Raw genomic sequence first — 20,459 nt, forward strand, 5'->3', positions numbered from 1 at the left:
TATGAGATGTAGACAAAATTATTTCTTTGGAGTTTTTATAATTTTTTTCATGCTTTTAGTTAAGTGAAATCACATAAAAATTTGTTTAGTCTTCTTCGTTTTTCAGTGTTAGTGTTTTATTAATTTTAGAAGAGATGCATGTGTTTAAACAGAGACCTGTGTCATTTCAGAGCCCCTGGGTATCCCACCTGGCCTCTCACTGCTAGTTTAAAGATGTGAGTCTCCTGTAAGTTCCACATCATCTCTTCCAGCCCTGCATGCTCCAGGGTATTTCAGCAGACATTAAGTACCTTCTTTTAGGCATTTGAATTTCTCCTTTAGATAAGGGATGCAAAAGGTAATATGCCTCTACAAATGCTTAACAAAATTAAAGATATCACAGCTGTGAAGGTAATTCCATCTGAGGTGTTTTATTTAAGTTTAACAAGACATAGAGGCAGGAAAATAATTTTGTACTTAACAAGTACAGAGTTACTGTGTTCAGTGGGATGCTATCAAGAATCTGTTTTGAATTATGGTGTTGAGCTGAACCTGTGCATGAGCTGGGAGCTGCTCTTGCTAAGGGTACACACTATGAAAGGTCCTGGCCAGAAATCTGGGGCTTTTTATCAGGAACACAGCAGTCTGGTGTTCAAAACTGTTGAGAGTCTGGCAAAAGTGAGCTTAATTCCTCAGTTTCAGGCATGATGCAGCAAACTAATTTTGCTGAAGAAAGCAGTAATTTCAGGTACCAGGAAACTCAGATAGAAGTAATTAGAGAAATGCTTGCATTAATTACATAGGCAATTAGAAACCTATGTTAATCAGACCCTGTTTTGATGGTCTGCTGAATCAGAGGGAAGTTGAAAACCTTGAATATGTTAGTTAGTGTAGTTATATATGAATTGTAAATGTGACGTTGAGAAGTACTGAACTGTTCTATAAAAAGAACAATTTGCTGTATATAATGTATACCAGTTATAAATTGTATGCATATAAAATACATAACTCATCTTCAAAATGAAATTAAACCTATTGAAAGATAGAACATTCTGGATAAAATTCACCATGGGCATTAATTAGGGTTGTATGGATAGACAACACTTTCCCATGAGCTTTTTTTAATCAGTCGCTAGATTATGAGTGATAGGAATTTGGACTACTTTCGTGGAAGTTTAGAAAATGAAGCTGTTATGGAAAAAGTCATGAAGTTGGGCCACTTAAAAAGCAATCATGAAATCTGATTTAGTGGGGCACCGTAGTGATTTTATCATTTCTAAATGAAGCAGAACTGTTTTCTTGTACTTCTTTTTTTTTTAAAGTCTTTATCAAGCTTCTTCAGGACCAACCCCCAAGGCATGGCTGCAGTGGTTTGAAACAAGAAACAGATAGCCTCTTGGTATCATGCATTTCACTGATCACTGGGAATCTGAGCCTGAATGAAGGTGGAGAAAGGCTCCTACAGAGAACTGGGAATGGTTTGTCCTTTAAGAAGGATATAATGGCATTTTCAATGATTTTATTAAATACCAGGGCACGTGGTAAAAGTTTATGGGCTGGGAATGAATTGAAAGATTGTGAAATTGTAAAGAATGCGCATTATGGCAAGCCTCAGAGAGCTACAACCTAAGCACCCTGACATTTGCGATCAAGCCCAGAGGATATCTCTTGAGCTATTGGAACCATCTCAGATGACTGTTATTTTTGATATGACTTACCAGGCCCCGGTAAGCTCCCCCAGACAGAGTGGGAAAAGTTCCTTTTATTGATGTTAGTCCAGGAGACTGAAGTGCACTCTGGTCAATGAAAGATGTAGTTTATGGAATTAGCTACAGAATTCAGATTGAAAAAAAAAAGGGGCAGCATGAATATGTCCCTGGGAGGGGGCACATGGCTCAAAAATTGCTGTTCAAAAGATAATGTGCTTGTATGTAAACTCTGCTGTCTGCAACATAAAGGTTTATGGTTTATATGTATTAAATATCTGTACGATGAAACGTGAAATGTATAATTAGAATGATGATAATAAGTATAGAACTATGCAAATATTATCTAAATCATATGTGTAAATGTTAAATAAAGTGTTTAATTTCCAGAGATTACAGAAAATACTCAAAAATTTTATGGTCTTTCTACCCTCCCTAGTTTTTAGTGTAATTGCAGTTTTAGACCTAATCTATCTGTTCATTTTTTAATATTTGCAGTTGTGTTACATTTTACTGAGGATCAATTCAGTTTGGGGAAACTGTTGCACTTAATCCTAACTGTGTTTTGTGTCATTTGAGCAAGAAGTCCCTGAGCATTTGTCCCAAGTACCAACATTTTCACTCCATTGGCAGCTATGTATTTGTGGTCAATGTAATTACAGCAATGTAAGCAAAGAAGGTATAGAGTGGCAGTGCCTCTTCCAGACAGGACCAGGGAGGAAAACTGGATGTGGTCAACCCACACATAACTTGCTCTTCTTGGTTGAGGTCTCATGCAGACAGCACGTTAATGACACCTCTTGTTTCTGAATAAGATGAAGGTAAGAGATAGAAACCATTTGGAAGCCATTGTTTATGTTCCCTGAAATGGGCTAGAAAGAACAGCTCTTCTGAGACACAGCTTTACACTGAACATACACAGAGCTGTGTCATTATTAATTCTGAAAATGAGTTTACAATGGCTTGGTAAAATATTTAGTTAATATTTAAATATTTTGATCTATTATAGCTTATACGCAAATTTTAGATTTCTACTGCACATAACACTTTCAATTTAAATAACCAGTTTCGTTAGGAGTTTTAGTGATACAAATTAATAACAAAAGGCAGCTAACACAGAGTGCAGTTATGAGACCAAAATACATGTGGTTTAAATTTAAAGAATTAAATGTTAGCATTTCCCTATAGAGAAAGCTTATTTGGGCAGTGGTGTACTGACATTATCACCACCCACAGAGAAAGGGACCTGTTGATCCTCGTGGTTAAGCTAGAGTTCAAAAAAAAGAATATATGTCTAGAGGGTTTTCTTGGTGTAAGTGAATCACACAGGAAAAATGCTGATACCCAGAGTCATCGTCGTGACCTTCTTTGATGGTTAGAAAGAGAAATAAGCGTGCGATATTTTTGTCAAGTTAGATGGTTTAGGTTACTCACTAGGTAAAATTGGTCTTGGTTATTAATATAGTGGAAAGTTAAATGATGACCGTGGAAATATGATAATAAGTGCTGTTGTAAATTAGACAGAAATGGTTTTCTGTGATCATTAGGAATGATAATCCAATGTGTTAACCATTGGGCTGAAGGGCTGCTAAGAAAATAAACGTGGAAGTGGATAAAATAAGGATAAAAGTATGTTTAGGTAGGTGTTTCTTCAAAGCTTCCTTCAGGAAGGCGTTTCTGGACACTACCCTACTGCTTCTGACAAATCATGTCTGTTAAGGTAAAGGTAAGCAAACAGCATTCATTTAGCAGTAAATAGTGCTATCTGTATCTCTGTATTTCTGTTTAAGCAAATGTTTATAATAATTTTATTGGACCTAGCTGGAAACAAATGTATTAAAAATAGCAATTGCTAATTGCCACTATTTAATGTTAGTTTAATCTGACAACTCTGGAATGGCTTTGGCTAATTTTTCCTGGAAGAAACTACCTAAAATCGGGTTGTTTTGTGTAGTTTCACAGCAGACATGAGACTGCACAGAAAAGCCAGGTCTCAGCATCACTGCATGGAAGCAAATCTTGTCTCTGACCCTCAGTCTGACAGCTTGAACACAGGCTGAGCTAAACCCCAGGCTACCAGTACCCTGCGCTTTGTCTTTTGAAACTTTCTGGGAGAGATGCAGTTTCAAGATGAAAAGTCAAAATACAGTGGTTTACAATCAGTTTTGCTTTGTTTGAAGCTAAAACTCAAAGCAAAACTCCTGGGGTATATGACTGTATGAAACAAAACATGAGAAAGCTAACACAAAAACTCTGTGAACTGAACAAGCTAGTTTCACTCAGCTCTTGCAGTAACCCCTTTTTACAAGTTCACTTTTCAATTGTATGTGTGTGAGATGTCAAAAACGAATTGGTTTCACTGCACCAACAGAGGAACACCGCAGCTCTAAAGCATCACCCTCTGCCCAAGCAAGGTCTCGCTCTCCGTCTCAGCTGACACTTAAGACATCTGCCAAGAGATGAAATTTTCTCAGTCCCAGGCTGGTTACATACAGCTTTCATTTGCCTGGAAAACAAGGGACTTGAGAGGCCAATCCTGGCCCTTATGTGGTTTATAGTTGTATCCAGCTCTGAACTAATTATTTAAATCTCTACATGGCAACAGTCACCCCACCTCTGCAAGGTTATCCAAGCATTCATGTGTTTTAAGTTCAAAGCCTGGTATTTCAGAGATGCTGAACACCTGCTGCTCTTCTGAGCTGGTATGGGAGCTGCAGGTGCTCATGCCCTTTGAAGATCAGATCTCTCCTCCCGAGGTACTCTTATTTACAGTGAAGCGATGAGCAACCGTCTGCTGTGCTTTCACAAAGCTTAGTATAACTGGCTTGAAGCAAACCTGTGAACTGCAGTGAGACAGAGCTACTTTTGGCAGTCATTGCTGAGCGTGTATGAGTTCAGACTGGTCAGGGCTCCTTTGTTTGCTGGGCAGCTGATCCATTTTCATTCCCCCAAAATATTGAGGGACTGAACTCCTGAGCTTCCAGAATTATCACTGATGGAAAAACAAGACCTGAGCAGCAGTGAGGCCAAGTGAGTCAGCTTCTAGATGTAGATCTCGGGCTTTGGCAACTTTGCTGAGAAGAGCTAGAGCGATGTTAAGGAAAAAACCCCATCATCAGATAATCAGTGATCTTGTGTGGCGTGTATAAATTTTGCTTATTCATATGTCAAATTTTCATGGTGAACTGGTACCTAGGAAAGTGCAGAGTACAAGGGGGATGGCTGAGTTTGAAGGTTTAAGGGTATCTTGAAATACATCTCAAAGACTGAGTTACACAAGGATTATTGTGAGTAGAATTTACAATATAATAGCTCATGTCTACACAAGAGTGAATTTTATATGGTGTGAACATATGTAACTGAAAAAAATATTGGGCTGTTGGTGGAACACAAATATTGTGTGACTCTGAATTACGCTTGGTATTTTAAACCATGAGAGTTTCAGGTTTGAGTCATAGTAACTTGCAAGTAGGAGATATATATATATAGGCATATATAGCACGCAAGCTGTAAGCAAGGCTTCTGCCTGAGGTTATTTTCCTCTCAAATTGCAGATTTGGTTCTCTGTTATTGTAAATCATTATAGCCTCAATGAACACTCAGATTAGATGCTTCCAAAATTTGAGAAGAAACCTGAACTAGAAGCCTTTGCAATCTTCTATTTTCTTCTCTGTTTGGCCACTTTGATTTTCAGAACCCATGGCTCCATCAAACCATGTTACACCTTTCTTACATCTCTGCTTCTCTATGGTGCTTCCTGCACGGAGCTGGCATCGGAATTTATCCAACCTTTAATTGACCTCATTAGAGCCCTCAGCAGCATCTAATCTTTCATTAGAGACAGAAACTTTGTTAGCGCTGCTCAAAGAGCACCTTTAACCCAAGATCTTTATTGGAAAACTCCTCCAGTCAGAGCAAAAGCAGGAGAACATGGCACACGAGTGCCTGCTAGCAGCCCCAGAGGCACGTGTGGGAAAATGTTTGTTTTCTTTTTTTCCCTTTTAATTCAGCATTTTGACTTAAAACATGCATCTCACCAAGCAAAGAGTGACTTGTTGAACAGAAGATTGTAAGGTGGAATTAGAAGCTCTGCTTAAGAGAAAATCTGCTTCAGCCTAGAGAACAATCCCACCACAAGCTAAAATGAACTTTAAAAGTAATGAGGTTTTCCACTATTAACTTAATAGCAGCAAACCACATGTTCTAAACAATGGTTGGGTTTTTTTTCTCTTTTTTTTTGTATAAGGACTCATTTTTAGTAACAAACCCCAGACTATTAGCTCTGCCGTTTTGCCACTGCTGGAGGAAAACATGGCCTCTTGCTGAGTTGTACGGTGAATATCTCAGAGATACTTGAATCTGCCACCAATAAAAAGGCCTCTAAATTGCTAGCATGGAGGAACCAGTTCAAGGTAGTGGAAATGGAAAAAATGGGAAAAAGAAGAAACATTGCGTTGGATCTTTAGCACTTTCTGTTATTTTTTAGATTATATTTCTTCTGGGCTCCCAAAATCTTCTGTAACAAACAAGTTTTCTTTTAAAAAGTATTAAGTTATCAAAACATTTGCCAGGTCCTAATATTAAATCCTAGCAGTCAGCAATGTTTAAGTTCAAGCCATATCATTTTGCTGAGTAAGTAATGCTGAAACTTAAAGTTTTCCCCTCAGAATGATCTTTCCAAATGAGATTGATATTGTGAGGAAAAAAGAAAAAAAGAAGGATGCCTTCATCATGAGGAATTATGGAATTAATTTTCTTTATACACTCTGTTTGCATAAGACATTTTTGTTAACTCTTAATAAAAATACCATTCAGCTGCTACTTTCATTGTTTTTATCCTGGGACCAATACAACATTGTCATTATTGGATATAAAGTGCTGTAAAAACAAATCTAATTTGTTAAGTTTATTTTGATAAGAAATAAATATAAAGGTAGTGCATAGTTTGTACAGTGCTGCTATCACAGGACTCCTGGGTATAATTTATATAAAGAAAATAAAAAAGCATACATAACTTTCTAGTTGATTTCCTTTAACAGGGCTAATTGAAAACAGTTTCTGTTATTTAAAAGTAATTTATTTTAAATATACTTTCTAAAACAAAGTTCTTATTGATATCCATTTTAAGTATAATATTATCTCAGTGTGGGATACAAGTAAAAGGTCAGATCTTGTAGGAGTATTTTCTGTATGACTCAGTTCTGATCATAGATAAACTTATCGGTGAAACAAAATTAGTTAACCTTTTCAGTACCAAAAGCTTGTTTTAACAGCCCATGATGGTTTCTTTCACAAATGCATAACTTCAAAGCTCATAGTTTTGTTCTGAAACATGACAAAGAGAGTGCTAATTTCCCTTTTCTCTATCTGATAAAAGGCAAAGGCTTGTGATTCTAACGTGAAATTAGACTCGTTGAGATGTGGTACGTAGGCATGGTAAGCAATACATTATTAATTTTTAGTCAAGAGCTGTTGTGCACAGTGGTACAGCAACAAAAGCGATTTTTTTACTTCAATTATGCTTTAATCTATGAACATTGTTCAATGATATTTCTTTCCTTGTCCAGTAGCGTAACACTTATGCATGGATCTCATTACTGGAGCACTGAAAGGCGCTGTATGAACAAAATGGCTGTACATGGCATATCCCTAGGAACCAGTCTCTTTCCATATTGCTTGATTGATTGCTCCAATTCCTGTCTGGTTAACTGGTTTGCAATATTTCTCAGAAGTCCCTTCAGCTCTGCTTCCTTCCAGTGCAGCAGCACTGAGAATTCAATGACTTGGGTTGCTTCAATACATGCAGTCACACTCAACACCAGTAACTGTCCTTCTTTCTCAAAGCCAGATTCAGAATGATTCAAGGTTTTAATGGATTTCAGATCTGGGACCACACTCATATCTGAGAAAAGCTCTCTCAGATGTTAATGAACCGAAGCTGTCCTCATGGCATTTGCGCAATCTCACCTCTATCAGCATGATTTAATGTGGTAGCTGGGGGACAGTTTGACTCACGGTGGGTTTTGCCTGCAAACTCACTCCTGCCATCCTTACTCATTTTGCACAGTATTTACTCTCACTGTCTTGTGTGAAGCGGTTGTGCTGCAAAGGATTAAAAGTGGTGAAGTCTTTCTCCAAATAGCTCCCAGAGAGGAACATTTCAGACATTACCTGCTGGAGAACTCTCGAGACACGGATATTAATGGCGTTTCTCTCATTCAGTGAAGTAAGTACATTAAAAATATCCAAGGGTGAAGATACCTAGAAATCTGGTTTTGAAGGTCAAAGCACACGCAGCGCTAGCTGAGCTGGAGGAACACACTGGTTCTGCAGAGCAGAAAGTTAAAACAGAAGTCTGTAAGGCATGTCCCAAGCTGAACTCAAAAGGGCTTGGGGTGGAAATTTTGTCAGCTGTAGTCATATGCAGTGAAATATTTGTCTCATGCTGGCAGAGGCAATGAGCTTTTTTTTGCTTCTATAATTTACAAAATATGAGCAAGTAGGTAGTTAAGGCATTACAATTCTTCCATGAATGGAATAATTTTGCATGGATTTTCTAAGCAGAAAAATAACTGGTGCATGGGGAATTACTTTGTCACTCTCACAAAATGTAATTTCATCCAAACAGGCAAAATGATGCAATTATCTGGGCAGATAATGCAGCACACTGTGCATACATGGGCAGTGAAGATAGCCTTTTATTCCATGAACTAGAGATGATTGCTCTGGAAAATTTGCTGGGTCACTTTTAATTATTAAAAGAGCAAATTCATGGTTTCTTTGTGGTTGAGCCACACTGTATAGTATTTTCTTTTTTGTTCTATTTTAATTTAGATGGGTTATTAATACTTCCTGGCAGTGGTTATGAGAGAAGGATGACTGAGAATTTGGTAGGCAAGTTAGTCTCATTTTTACTGTGTTTCTAGAGCCACCCACTTTCCCTTCTTACGAATTGACACCAAAAAGTCCTTACCAGTATTGCAGGGACCAAAGTACTGACCTCCTGCATCCTTCCATCTTACCTTCTGCCCTGTTTTGCTGCTCTCTGCTTTTCTTCTGCACATTTAACATTTTTCAGCTCCTCTCACCAGCTTGACACTCAGGGCACCTCCACACATGCCTCCTGCCTGCAGGCACCTTGGTGGGATTGATGTCATTTGAGGCCAGGGAGTCAGTAAAGAGTGGCCACTGACTCAAGGAGGTGAAGCCATGAAGTACCTAGCAAAACCCCATTTCCAGCCCCGTACCCAGCAAATGAACATGCTCTTAATGTCAGTAAATAATCAGCTGAACATCAAGACCACTGAAGCCTGATGGATTTGTATAATGGGTGAATACAAATCAGTGCTGAAGCCATTTCCCTACTGAAGTGTTACAGATTCTTTCCCCTACAGTAGGTGTTGGAGGACATAACAACATCAGGTTCATACCACAGTGCCGCTTTTAGTGCGACTGCTTGTAGAGGTTGTGTATGGGTGTGCTCTCTTCTAGACCAATTATTTTCATTCAGCTTTTAGAAATGCTGGTGACTTTGAGATCTTTGTCCCATTTGGCTCCTTTGGCCAAGGAGTTCAGCCACTTTTTGAAGGGAAAATGCACAGATGTGCACACACAGACACTGAGACTGCCTTACAAAGTGGGACTAAGTTATAAACAGCAGAGAAATCTTTTGGGTGTTCTTTTACTACTGGTTACACTAGCCTTTGGTGAGTATTTTCAGCAGGAATTTTACCCAGCTGTGATGTCTTTGCGTTTTTCTGACTGTCATGGTTTTAGCACTGCCAAAACGTAACATCTCTAAAGTCACCATTTAGTGAGTGTCTGGGGAAGCCCTGTTCCACCTGAGGAAACAGTTTCCAAGCTTTAGCAGTCAGACTTGGAGAACTTTAAAGCCCAGCAGTGATAGCTTTCATCTAGAAGAAGGTTATCTTATTTTTCCCCCAGATATATCTGTTGGTCTTGGGGAGGATATTACCTCTTCCCATAAACCCCACCACCTTTATAGCCCTGAACTATCCTGGCTGCAACAACAGTGAAAGTACCTTCAGCTTTTTATTTTCTTTTCCATTTCAAGCCTTGTAAATTCTATGTTGACATTCTCGCTGCTAGCTGAAGAACAGTATATCTCACAATATTCCTGTCTTCATGTGGAACACGTAGCATGACGTTGAGGAATATGCCCAGAGCAGTGTCATGTGGACTTCACTTGTAGCCAGGTACAAGGAGTAAAAGTTGCAGCGGCTGCCAAAGGATGGGTTCATAAAGTAGTTGAACACTTTAGATCAAAAAATGGGGAGCTATGAGGGTTGTGAAAGATCAGGACTTGGAGATTTCCTTTGGCTTCAGCTTCTTGCAGAGCTGGAGCATCTCTCACTGACAAGCAGCCTTTTTGACTGAAGCTATAAATGTGACTAAAGTGATAAAAATTGATGGAGGTTTTCTGCTTCCCTGCTTCCCAGTGCCTCACATTCCTGAGTATGGATGTCCATCATTAGTGATTATGGACCTGAAACCTTTCCACAGCTATTGTGGTTGCAATTGTGCAAACAGGAAGCAATAGTGAGCTAGAATCACTGAGCATGGTCCTGTCATGTCTGTGGGTTGTGTCCTTTTTCCTAAGTATTGGCTAAAAGGTGTCTCTCCACAGCTGATTATTTCCTGCAGTATATTATCTCTAACAAAGCTGAAGCCGTACAGTTCACCCATTGCCCTCCCACCACATTTTTATGTTCTGAGAGCAAAATATAATCAGCTTTTATTTTTTAGTTTGGGTAGATAATATATATGCTTTTAATGTGCTCTCCAACTTATTACCCAGCTGCAGAAAGCACTCCAGTATGCAAGTGCAGGAGATGTGTTTATGTCTGGTCATCTCTGGAATGCGTAGCCACTGAGTGAAAGGCTGGGAAACTTGCAGGACGGCTGTGCCGATGATGACCTGCCAGCACCAACAGCCCCATCTGTGATGGTGGAGAGGGAACGTGGGTGCTTCTGCAGTACTCAGGGTCTCCAGCATGCTTGGAAGGATGCTTCCTACATCTCCTGGGATTTGTAGTCCCTTAGTGCCTTGCAGCGGCACTCAGGAGTTCATAGGATTGGGCTTCTGCATGGCTGAAGAGAAAAAAACCCTCAGGAATTTTGTGTGTGCAAAAGGCTCCTAGAAAACTGTCGGAATTAAAATGATCACACATGTCCTTCAGCTTAGGAAAAGAGAACTCTAAGTGAGAGCATGTGTGCTCCGGCTCTCGGGCTGAGAAAATGTCAGGCTGATGTGCTTGGGAAGTTCATATTGATACAAACAGGGAGGCTCCCTGCTGCCCACAGATTTCCCACATAAAAGTCCTACTGGTAGCCGTGGGAACTTAGCAGCAGCCACGCTGTGGCTAAAGTCACCACTCTAAAAATGTAGTGAAATTAGTGTTCACAAAAGTGAAAAACATGCCACAAGAATGAAGATGTTCTGATTCACAGCCATGAAAATTACTTGAGTTCTGGCATAAAAAAAGAGGAAAAAAAAGCTGAATTGTGCAGTTACTCTGGCTTTGGCAACGGATTGCTGGTGAATTTCTAAAAAGCTCCTCTGAGCAAAAGTCTTGGCTTTTCAAAAATCAGTTTGTTGCACCAAAACACATCCTCCTCCCCCTCCCTCGTTATGCCCATGGTGTGACGCTGGTCCTTCCTGCCAGCCCCGTGGAAAGGGCCAATGCTGTGCTGCACAGTGGCCCCTAGTGAAACCGAGCAGTTTGTTCCAGAGCCTGCAAAATAATTTCCAGCAGCTGGGTTGCTGCTAATTTCAGTCCTGCCTTCCCATCTGACCCTCACCTCGCTCAAACTGCCGCTCGCTCTGTGTATTTTTAAGACAAATAAAAATATCCAATAGGAGGCTATAGTGGACCAACAGACTTGTCCTAGTGTAAATGAAACACGAATGTGGAACCCAGAGGCAAAGGTAACACCAGCAGTATTGCAGCTGTTGTAGCTTAACAACATCATTTGGCACCGTTTTTGGTTTGAAGTTCCCTTTTTTTACTTTTTTTCTGCTATGCCTACCATAAGGCGAGGGGATGGCTATGCTGGCTGTAGCTCTTGATGCTAGAATCTGGATCTGTGTGTTGTATCTCTGTTCTAGTTACAGTGACTCATCCTCAAATAGGTACTCTTGTCCCACGCAGCTTTTGCTTTTCTTCCACTAGAAGGGCCTGAAACATCAACTCTGTATTCAAAGCATTGATGAGGCTCTCTCCCTGTGTCCTATCAAGCCTGTTTTCCTTGATTTTCCAGGAGACATGCTATGGAGCAACGAGCATTACCCTCCCCTTGCTCCTCATGGTGTTGCTCCACCACGGCACCATCCCACAGATCAGCAGCCAAGCTGACCCCTCATCCAGCAGGCTATTGTGCTCTCTGGTCAGACACCACCTTCCCATCCCCACCCCCACCCCAGCAACAGCTTATGACAACAGCAATCTTACAAATAAAACAGGAAATTATTTCGATAGGGGATGTGGTGGCTGGCAGAGAAAAGTGCAGTACATCTGATGCGCTCTTGCTCTTTCATGTGAGTGCCGGGGCCCTGCAGAATGTTGCAGGGGAAGGAATGTTTGTGCAGCCTTTCATGTGGTGGAGGGACCCGTGCTTTTTTTGTTGTTGTCGCTACCAAGACCTATTGCGATATCTGTCCTGGTGACCTGGGTCTGAGTGCTGCAGTTCATGATGTGGCAGCATTTTGCCCTGGGGTACCATCAGCACACGCGTTCTAGTGCATGGGCATTGCCTGAATATCTGGTCTGCACTTGGGCAACCATGGTAACCCCTTGACATCAACGTCACAACTACTTCCTTACATTAACTCCATCCGGGATAGCTGTGCTTGACCAGTAAATGATTCATTTGCCCACCGCTTCCCAGTATGAGATACCATTTTGGTCTGATGCCTGACTATCCAACCTGTGATTTCTCCTGAGAAGAGCCTTTAGCATCTAGTTGAATTATTTAATGGGAAGGCTTTGGATGGCTTGGTCCTACTTGTTGCTAAGAGTTCTTCATCCTCCCCATTTTCTTCTGGGTGATTAGCTTGAAGGAAGAAGGGGTCTGGGTGAGCACTGCCCTGGAAATGCTGAGCAGTTGGAGACACTCAGACTAAAAGATGCTTCTTGGCCTCAGAAGGCTGAGTGTTTTCTTAGAGGTAATGTTTTGGGCTTGAAAGTGGACTTTTGGTCTGTTTCCACCAGCTTTGCATTTACAGTGAACATTTTATTTCTCTCACCAGCTGGGTTAAATGTTTTTTTCCCGTAGCATTCAAATGCTTGGAATAGAGATTCAAATCCTTCTCTGCCCTCAAACACAAACATACCATATCTGGGTCAGGAAGTCCCTGACCTCCAAATCACTGGAGGTTGAGAGAGTATGTCATGGCAGTTTTATTATAGGCTTGCCCTAGTCTTGTATTCTTTCCTAGGCATCTGCTATTGCCAGCATTAGATGTTAGACTAGAGGGACCTTTGGTCTGACCTCCAATGGACATTTTTATGGTCTTTTGTCTTTATCTGAGGTCTCTAGAGGCTAATAAAGATTTGTAAATATAAAGAATTCATTGTGATCCAAGAAGTTGTGAGCATAGGAAGGCTCTCCCAGCCCGCACTCCCTGGGAGCAGAGGTCTGATAAGAGAAGTGGGTGTCTGGCAAGTGCTGATGAAACAACTTCCAAAGTCTCTCAGTTGCTAAATAGATGGTCCTCAGTGGGTAATGAAAATAACTGTTTCTGGACACTTCTTAACATATGCTTCTTTATTCGGTGTAGGATTTAATAATTTCATGCAGTGTGTAGTGTATCATTTAGGTTTGCTTCTAGCATTGGGCCACAGCCTCACTGAAAACAACAGATCTACCTATCTCCTTTGGCTTCCTCGGAGGATAAAGAGGTCCCGGAGATGCCCTGTGTCCCCTTGCCAAGCCCTGAAGGCCTGCTGAGAAGAGTGGGTACCAGTGCTTGTTGTTCGCTGTTATCTAAATGGAGCAACTTTAATATCACAAAGCTGTGCAAGGGCGTCAGGTGTGCTGAGACACATGGTGTTTGTGCTGCCACTGGATGTGAGCTCTGAGATCATCTGTAGTGCACAGGAAATGCCAAGGGGGTTTTCAGACAGCAGAAAAGCAGAAAAGACTCCTCTGAGCTTGTTTTCTCTTCTGCTTGCCTCTCCATTCTGCTTGGTCAGATGGAGCAAGAGGGACAGAAATTCTTTGCGTAACTCAGTTTTCCTTTCCTCTTTTCAGTTGGCTTTTAAACAGCATTTCTGAATAAGGTAGAGCAGCCTTATAGCTGAGAAACGACCGTAGCCTTGCAATGTGGAAGGCTTGTCCAACTGGCCCTGATACCTAACCTGTGGCTGCCCCATTAGGAGGCAGCAGAGCTGCTTTGCAAGATGAAGAGAGAGGAAGGAAGGGTGATTTTTTTTTAATGTGAGAAAACAACAACAAAACACCATCAGAGAAGGAGTTTTACAAATTTTTCCATCCTCTTTTGCTCTTCCAAGCCTAGAAGAATCCTCTTCAGCATGACATTAAGTCTGCCTGTGGCAGGGGGGTTGGACCTAGATGGTCTTAAGGTCCTTTTCAACCCTAAGCACTCTATGATTCTATGATTCTATACTGTGGAACAGTTTAGAGCTATGGTTTCCAAGTCCTGCATTGAAGCTGTTTAAGCTTTACTTGCTTCATTGCAATCCCTGTGTCCTGAGCTGGAGTGTCGGTTGTAAAGAAGAGGCTATTTTTAAACTCAGGCCCTACATTCATGGTTTGTGTACTCCCAGAATAGTCCTAAAGGTTCAGGTCTCTGTGTGCCCAGCCCAACCACCTCCTATGCCCAAAACAGTCACAGCCCTGCCTCTGCAGCCAGAGAGCATCACAATGGAAAATTCAGTAGAGCTCATGCAGTAACCCTGGGAAGGAAAAAGAAGGTTTTGTTTGCTCAGTTGGTGCTCTCATGCATCTTGTATGGCTTAAAAAATCCAGTATTTTAGTCAGAATGAGCAAAGTGTATAGTTCTGCTTAAAAGTTAGCTAAGTGACACATTATAGCTTGAGAAGATTAAACAGTTTGCTTAATGTTATTTAAGTGTTGGTGCAATATACAGCCTGAAAAAAAAAACCCACTTTACATTGAAAAATACTCCTTTCTCACAGGAGTGATTGAAATAGCTGGTGGGGATTTTTGCTATGAAACTGGAAAACACCCCAGAAGCAAAGCCATGACGACTCATGGAGAGTGTCAGTCTCTTCAAGAAAGTTTAAAGTATCTAAACATAAGTAAGCACATTTAAAACAGTGTGGCTGTCTGTGCATGCATCTTGCCTAATCTGTGGGGATCCTTGTTACTCATTTGGGGAGGGAGGCAAAGATCACTGAAGTCAATTGAAAGACACAGTGATTTCAGGTGGTTTTAGGTGAGGTCACACACTTGGCTCCCGCCGGCTGCCAGTATCCTCGGTGCTCACTGCCATCTAAGCCCTTGGTGTTCTTTCTCTACAGCTGCTACAGCAGTTTCCGAACTGCAGTGAGAAGATGCAGTTCTGAAGGTTCATGTTTCTGAGATGCTGGCCTGCCCCAGGACCCTCACACGGTGAGCTGGTGGCTTCTGCAAACATGGCCAAGAACATCCTTCTGCTGATGGCATACCAAATAGACCCAGAAATTTAGGCTTTTGGACTTCTTTTTGTAACAAATACTAAACTCCATTTTTCTTAGCAAATGGCATAAAGTAAGAAGGTTTGTGCATGGATTAATGTCATCCTTTACAAATGCCATAAGCATACACGTGTCTTTAGCACAACCAGGATCAACACACAGGATTTGCTGAAAGGCAACAGATGTACAGGCTCACCAAAGTGAATGGATTCAACGAAACTTCAGGGCTGGGGAATAAAAAGGGCAAAATTCCAAATCTGCAGTTTACTGCCTGGTATTTTTTAACACAAATCTGTCCAGTAAATAGTTGGTGTCTGCAGTCATTTACGACAAAGACGGCTGTGGCGGCTGGTCGAGTTACCCAGAGGCAAACACTGCACCGGGCTCTTCCTGTGCCTGAGGCTGGCAGAGGTGGCTGCATCCCCCAAGACCCCACTGAGAAGGATGGGTGCGAGCAGTGTTACTGCTCCTACAGGGTGCTACTGAATTGGTGCTGGCTGAGCCAAACGGGGTGCTCTCTGGGGAGGCCGGGTGCTGGCTCGGTGTGGTGGTGGGGACAGCTGTTGAGCACACAGACAGACAGCCACCCACCACCAGCAATGTCTGCAATGCACACAGCTGCTGCCTGGCTGCGTTACAGAGGTGCCTCCGCAGCAGCACATGGGCTGCCTGCGATACTGGTGGCGGCTGTGAGCCGCGCTCCGGCTATATTTTACAAGCTGGTTTTCTATGGCACTGCAAGCACAGGCACGCTTTTATGTCATCCAGAGCATTTCACTGAATGATTTGGTAGTATGCTACTGACCAGACAGCACATTTCCAGATTTAGATTATAAGAGGAAAACAGCAAGTGGTAGGTTCAAGTGCAGGTCAGTGGATATGTTATACCAGAGCTCCTCCGCTGAGCACTGGAGTACTCGTGCTCCCTCGGGACCAATACCATAAGCTGTGCTCAGTAGAGATGGCCTAAGGTGTTGGCTTTTATGATTACCAGTACCATTTACACGGGGAAAATGCTGTTATCACATTGTAAACATCATTTTTAGTATCTCAAAATCTTCTCAGTTGGTATTTGCGCTTCAATCACAAATGGACGATGTTAATTTTCTGCTGTTCTCTAGATGTATTAAACAGCATTTTAGAAGGAGGTTTTCAGGAAGGAAAAGAAGGAAACAGAGGTGAAAGAATATTCTGAATCTGCTGGTGGGCCTGTTTTTAAACAGCCACTAGTACCAGCAGGCACAGTTTGGGTGAGGAAAGCAAAATTAGTGCCAATGGCCATACTACAGATGGATGCACATGGAACAACAAATACCTCAACACAACATCATCGGCATTCAGTATGAACAAGCAGCATTTAAATATATCACCTGTAACAGAACTTGAATTTATAGACAGCATAAATCAGCTTACTGACCCAGCTCCATGGAAGTCAGTAGCAGAGTATCTCCTGATGGTCTGAAAAGCAAAATGGATTGATAAAGATGCTTAAAAATTGTAAATTGGCTTGAAACAATGCAAGCTGTTTTTTAGATTAAATTCTGTTTAGTTAAACTTTAGAGCACCTTTTGCAGGGCAATATTCCCCTTAATGAGGGATCCAGGCTGCACAAGTCCCCTCTCCCTGGGTAAATGGCAAATGCCGAAAGCATGGTGGGTACAATATCACCAGAGAAAGCTGTTTACTGTTTTGTTGCCACAAGGAATGAAACACCCTTTCTCACTCTCAGTGGGCTGAACTGCTTGTGAAACACAACCTAGGCCCCAGCCCTGTGTTTGCTGAGTAAGATCTGGCCTGTGTAGGAGTTTGTCATGAGTAACCTGCCCAGAGTTAAGGTTCAGGTTGCTCATGGCTCTCCCTCATCTTTTAACACAATGGTATTTTTAATGTTGGGGTGCATCATGTCCCTGGAGGCTTTGGGGAAGGTGGTCCCTGTTCCTGGGCAGAAAGGGGATGTGAGAGCTGCTGCTGCCCCAGGGAGGTAGGGGGTGAGGGATGGGGACTGAGCCTGCACTGGCAGGGGACAACCACCTGCTCCCAGCACAATGTGCTAACTTGGGCTTTATTTTTGTGACTGGGAGAGTAGGAGTGTTTGGAAAGGTGGGGTATTGGCAGCTTTGTGGCTCGAGGCTCCAACTCATCCTTTGGGAAGGCTGTCTTTGGTGTGTCAGCTAAAAACAGTACAAACCACACGGAGTAGCACTTTTAGGCTGATAAAACATCTTTTCCAGGTGTCTGTCTTTTCCCCTCACAGCAGCTGAAATCTCAAATTCCTGCTTTAGTTCTTACTCAGGCAAACCTCCTGTGGGCCTACTTCTATCTGGACCAGAACTGATCAAACCCCTCAGGTATTGACCCAGAAGGTGCAAAACAATGCTGAAGTGAAGGTTCACAGAGCTACACCCTGTTGATTTAAACTTCTTTCCATATGACACAAGCACATCTGACTGTGTGATGGAGCTGTGCAAGTAGGGCAGATGCTGTTCATTGGGAAGATACTTGTGTCCTGCCCATGCTTCTTGCAGCATGTCCCACTGCACGGGACCCCTTCTCTCACCCTTGCTCTGAGGATGGGGCTATGCTAAGGTGGGAGAAGGGGAAAAGAAAATGTTAAGACATGCCTTTCTGAAATAAATGGCCATTTTTGTTTTTGCTTTTTCCTGGATTTGACCTTTTTTGCACAGGCAAAATGTGCCAGATGATGAAACATGTTTGGGTGCCAGGAGGACAGTGGGCACTTCATGTGCCTGCCTGTTCCCTAGACAGCCCCTTCCCACTGCCCTCCTGGAGAGTCCTGCACTTTTGCCCAGCCCTAGGGCAGGGTCCAGCCTCATGGTAGGACCACAGATCCACACCGTGTGCAGGAGAGCACTGCTTTGTATGGGATCTTGGATGTTGCTGGCAGATGTGGAGAAAACCTCAGTGTGTGTAACCAGACAACTCCCTATCCACTGCACAGCTTGCATTCCAAAGCAGTGCTAATTATTTGAAGCAAAGCTGACAAAAATTCAAACTCCTAAGCCTTTCCCAGGAGATACCCTTTCCCTTTGCCTTTCAAATTCAGGCTCCTCCGGCAGATCTAGTCAGCCCCTGTGCCTGAACCTGCTCCTGGTGGGACTCCTGGCTGGAGTGTGCCATGGGACATGGACCTGCTGGCACACATGGACTGCATCTATAGGACATGCAGATGGTTCTTGTCTGTATCTGTTAATGAAGAATTCAATGAATCCTAAAAAGGTGAGAAGAGAGGGTGAGAACAAGGGCAATGTTACCTTGTTCAACTGTTTTGCTCAGGTTTTAGAGCAAATAGAAAGCTGTCCTTAGTGAATTGAAATACCTTAACGTGTCGTACAGTTATCAAAGGGTGACAACAGAAACCAGGGGGCATAAATGGGATGTATGGCTCTGCAGAAGGCCACCCTAAGGACAGAAAGCAAAAGGTTTGCACTACTGGGAGCAGGCATCGTCGTGACTGCAGATGCAGCTGCAATTGCAAGCAGCCTTATTTTGAATATGAAAAACTAAAGCTGGGAGGCACAAGGGCTGTCTAAAAGGGGGGAGGAAGAGGAGGAAGGTCTGTGCTAGGTGTGCTCAGAGCAATGGAGCTGAGTTAGTGTCTCGCTGACTGAGCATGGCTTGGCTGCGCTGAGCAGCCAAACAGCCTCCCCGTGACCTCCCCTGCTGCAGAGCTTCAGATGTTGCTGAAAAATCTGATATCACTGCGAGAGATTAGAAGTATCACACTTCCAGGAAAGCCCAGGGAAGAGGAAAAGTCTTCCATTGCAAATGAATTCATTTGAACAAATGCTTCCTGTCCAAAATCAGCAGGCATAGATCAAGCTGGTTGTCTATATTTCTGCTTGTTCTGGTCTTTCTATGCGGCCTATTTGCTGCTTATGAATGAGAGACAATTTTATCCCATTGTTTGATGAGAGCATGAAATTCCATAAGGTCATATACGCCATTTTATCATGAGGCAGCCCTTATTCTATAAAAACACTTGTTAAATGGAGTATTTTGGTCTGCTTGATTGTTTGAAGTAAATTGTTGGATTATTAAATAAGGATCAAATCCAAGACTGACAGAATTCCCAATTCTGTCAATAGAAGATTGGCTCTAAAAACTTAGGCTTCTTTCAATCAGGACTTTGTCTTCTTACATCTTCGTAAATTATTCTTCATCTCTGTGTTACTAGAGAATTTGCAGCTTTCCTTTCAACATGCAGGACTTACTCATAGGAACAGATCTGTTGTCCTTAAGAGGGTGCGGTATTTGAAAGAGGCAAAATCCGTCCAAAAATATTTATCATGATTATTGTTATTACTGTTACATATGTGCAAGTAAACTATGTTTTTAGCCTCACTAAAAAAACACAGTTATTTCCATTTTACTCAAATACTCTAATGTTACTACTTAATAAATGTATGCAAGAAATAGTAAATCTGTTGTTTAAGATTATAATAGTAAATAGTAAATAATAGTAAATCTGCTACTCTTTGTTGCTATGAGTTTTATGTCTGGTTCTGTTATCAGTACGAGGTCTATTTTAAATGAAAATTTGTCAAATGTCAAAACATGACTAAAATACAGTAAACTGCAAATAAAACAACCACACTTGAAAGAATGCAAAAAGCACTTTGGCAAATTGTTATCTTTGCAGTGGCATCTTTGTTCTATATATTTACACAAATACACGGAAAGATATCATAAATTAATTGCACAGGAAAATCTTACTCATCTCTGTAGAAAAACAGGATAGAGATTTCTATCATGTGGCTCAGCTCTAGGACGATGTGATACTAGTGGTTGTGCTGTTTTCAAGATGCAATTCATCTAACTGGAAAAGGGTATGGTTTGGCTGACTAAACTCTGGAGTGATGTTGAATGATAAAGTGCTAAGGGGAATTTTTGGGCATCTAAAAGACAACGTATAGACTCTGTAGGTGTAAAAAAAAACCCAAACCAAACCCCAAAAGACTTTCTGGTTGTATTAAAAAGTTACTGACATTTTATGACACAGACTAACCTCCCCCTGTACCTTCAACCCCCCCTTGAAAAACATAGCCGCCTTAAAACTGAATGCAGTCTCGCT

At 41.8% G+C, this 20,459-nt stretch overlaps 3 long non-coding RNA genes across 3 annotated transcripts in view; all 3 read left to right on the forward strand.

Annotated features, from left to right (window-relative positions):
- Positions 1–273, forward strand: part of LOC133212090 (uncharacterized) — an 84,245-nt gene extending 83,972 nt beyond the window's left edge. Inside the window, exon 16 of the long non-coding RNA XR_009725388.1 lies at positions 171–273. This is a non-coding gene — a long non-coding RNA (uncharacterized LOC133212090). The remainder of the gene's footprint in view (positions 1–170) is intronic.
- Positions 274–2,512: 2,239 nt separating this feature from the next.
- On the forward strand, positions 2,513–6,807 carry LOC133212091 (uncharacterized). Its single transcript, XR_009725389.1, has 2 exons — positions 2,513–4,715; positions 5,932–6,807. It is a non-coding gene; the product is annotated as an uncharacterized LOC133212091 (long non-coding RNA).
- A 468-nt stretch (positions 6,808–7,275) lies between these two features.
- The window catches only part of LOC133212093 (uncharacterized), a 105,547-nt gene continuing 92,363 nt past the window's right edge, over positions 7,276–20,459 (forward strand). Inside the window, exons 1-2 of the long non-coding RNA XR_009725391.1 lie at positions 7,276–7,911; positions 8,764–9,015. This is a non-coding gene — a long non-coding RNA (uncharacterized LOC133212093). The remainder of the gene's footprint in view (positions 7,912–8,763; positions 9,016–20,459) is intronic.

Source organism: Neopsephotus bourkii, unplaced genomic scaffold, assembly GCF_033783945.1.
Source record: "Neopsephotus bourkii isolate Nb327-2 ecotype Australia unplaced genomic scaffold, CSIRO-AGI_Nbou_v1 NB_663, whole genome shotgun sequence".
Classification (NCBI taxonomy): domain Eukaryota; kingdom Metazoa; phylum Chordata; class Aves; order Psittaciformes; family Psittacidae; genus Neopsephotus; species Neopsephotus bourkii.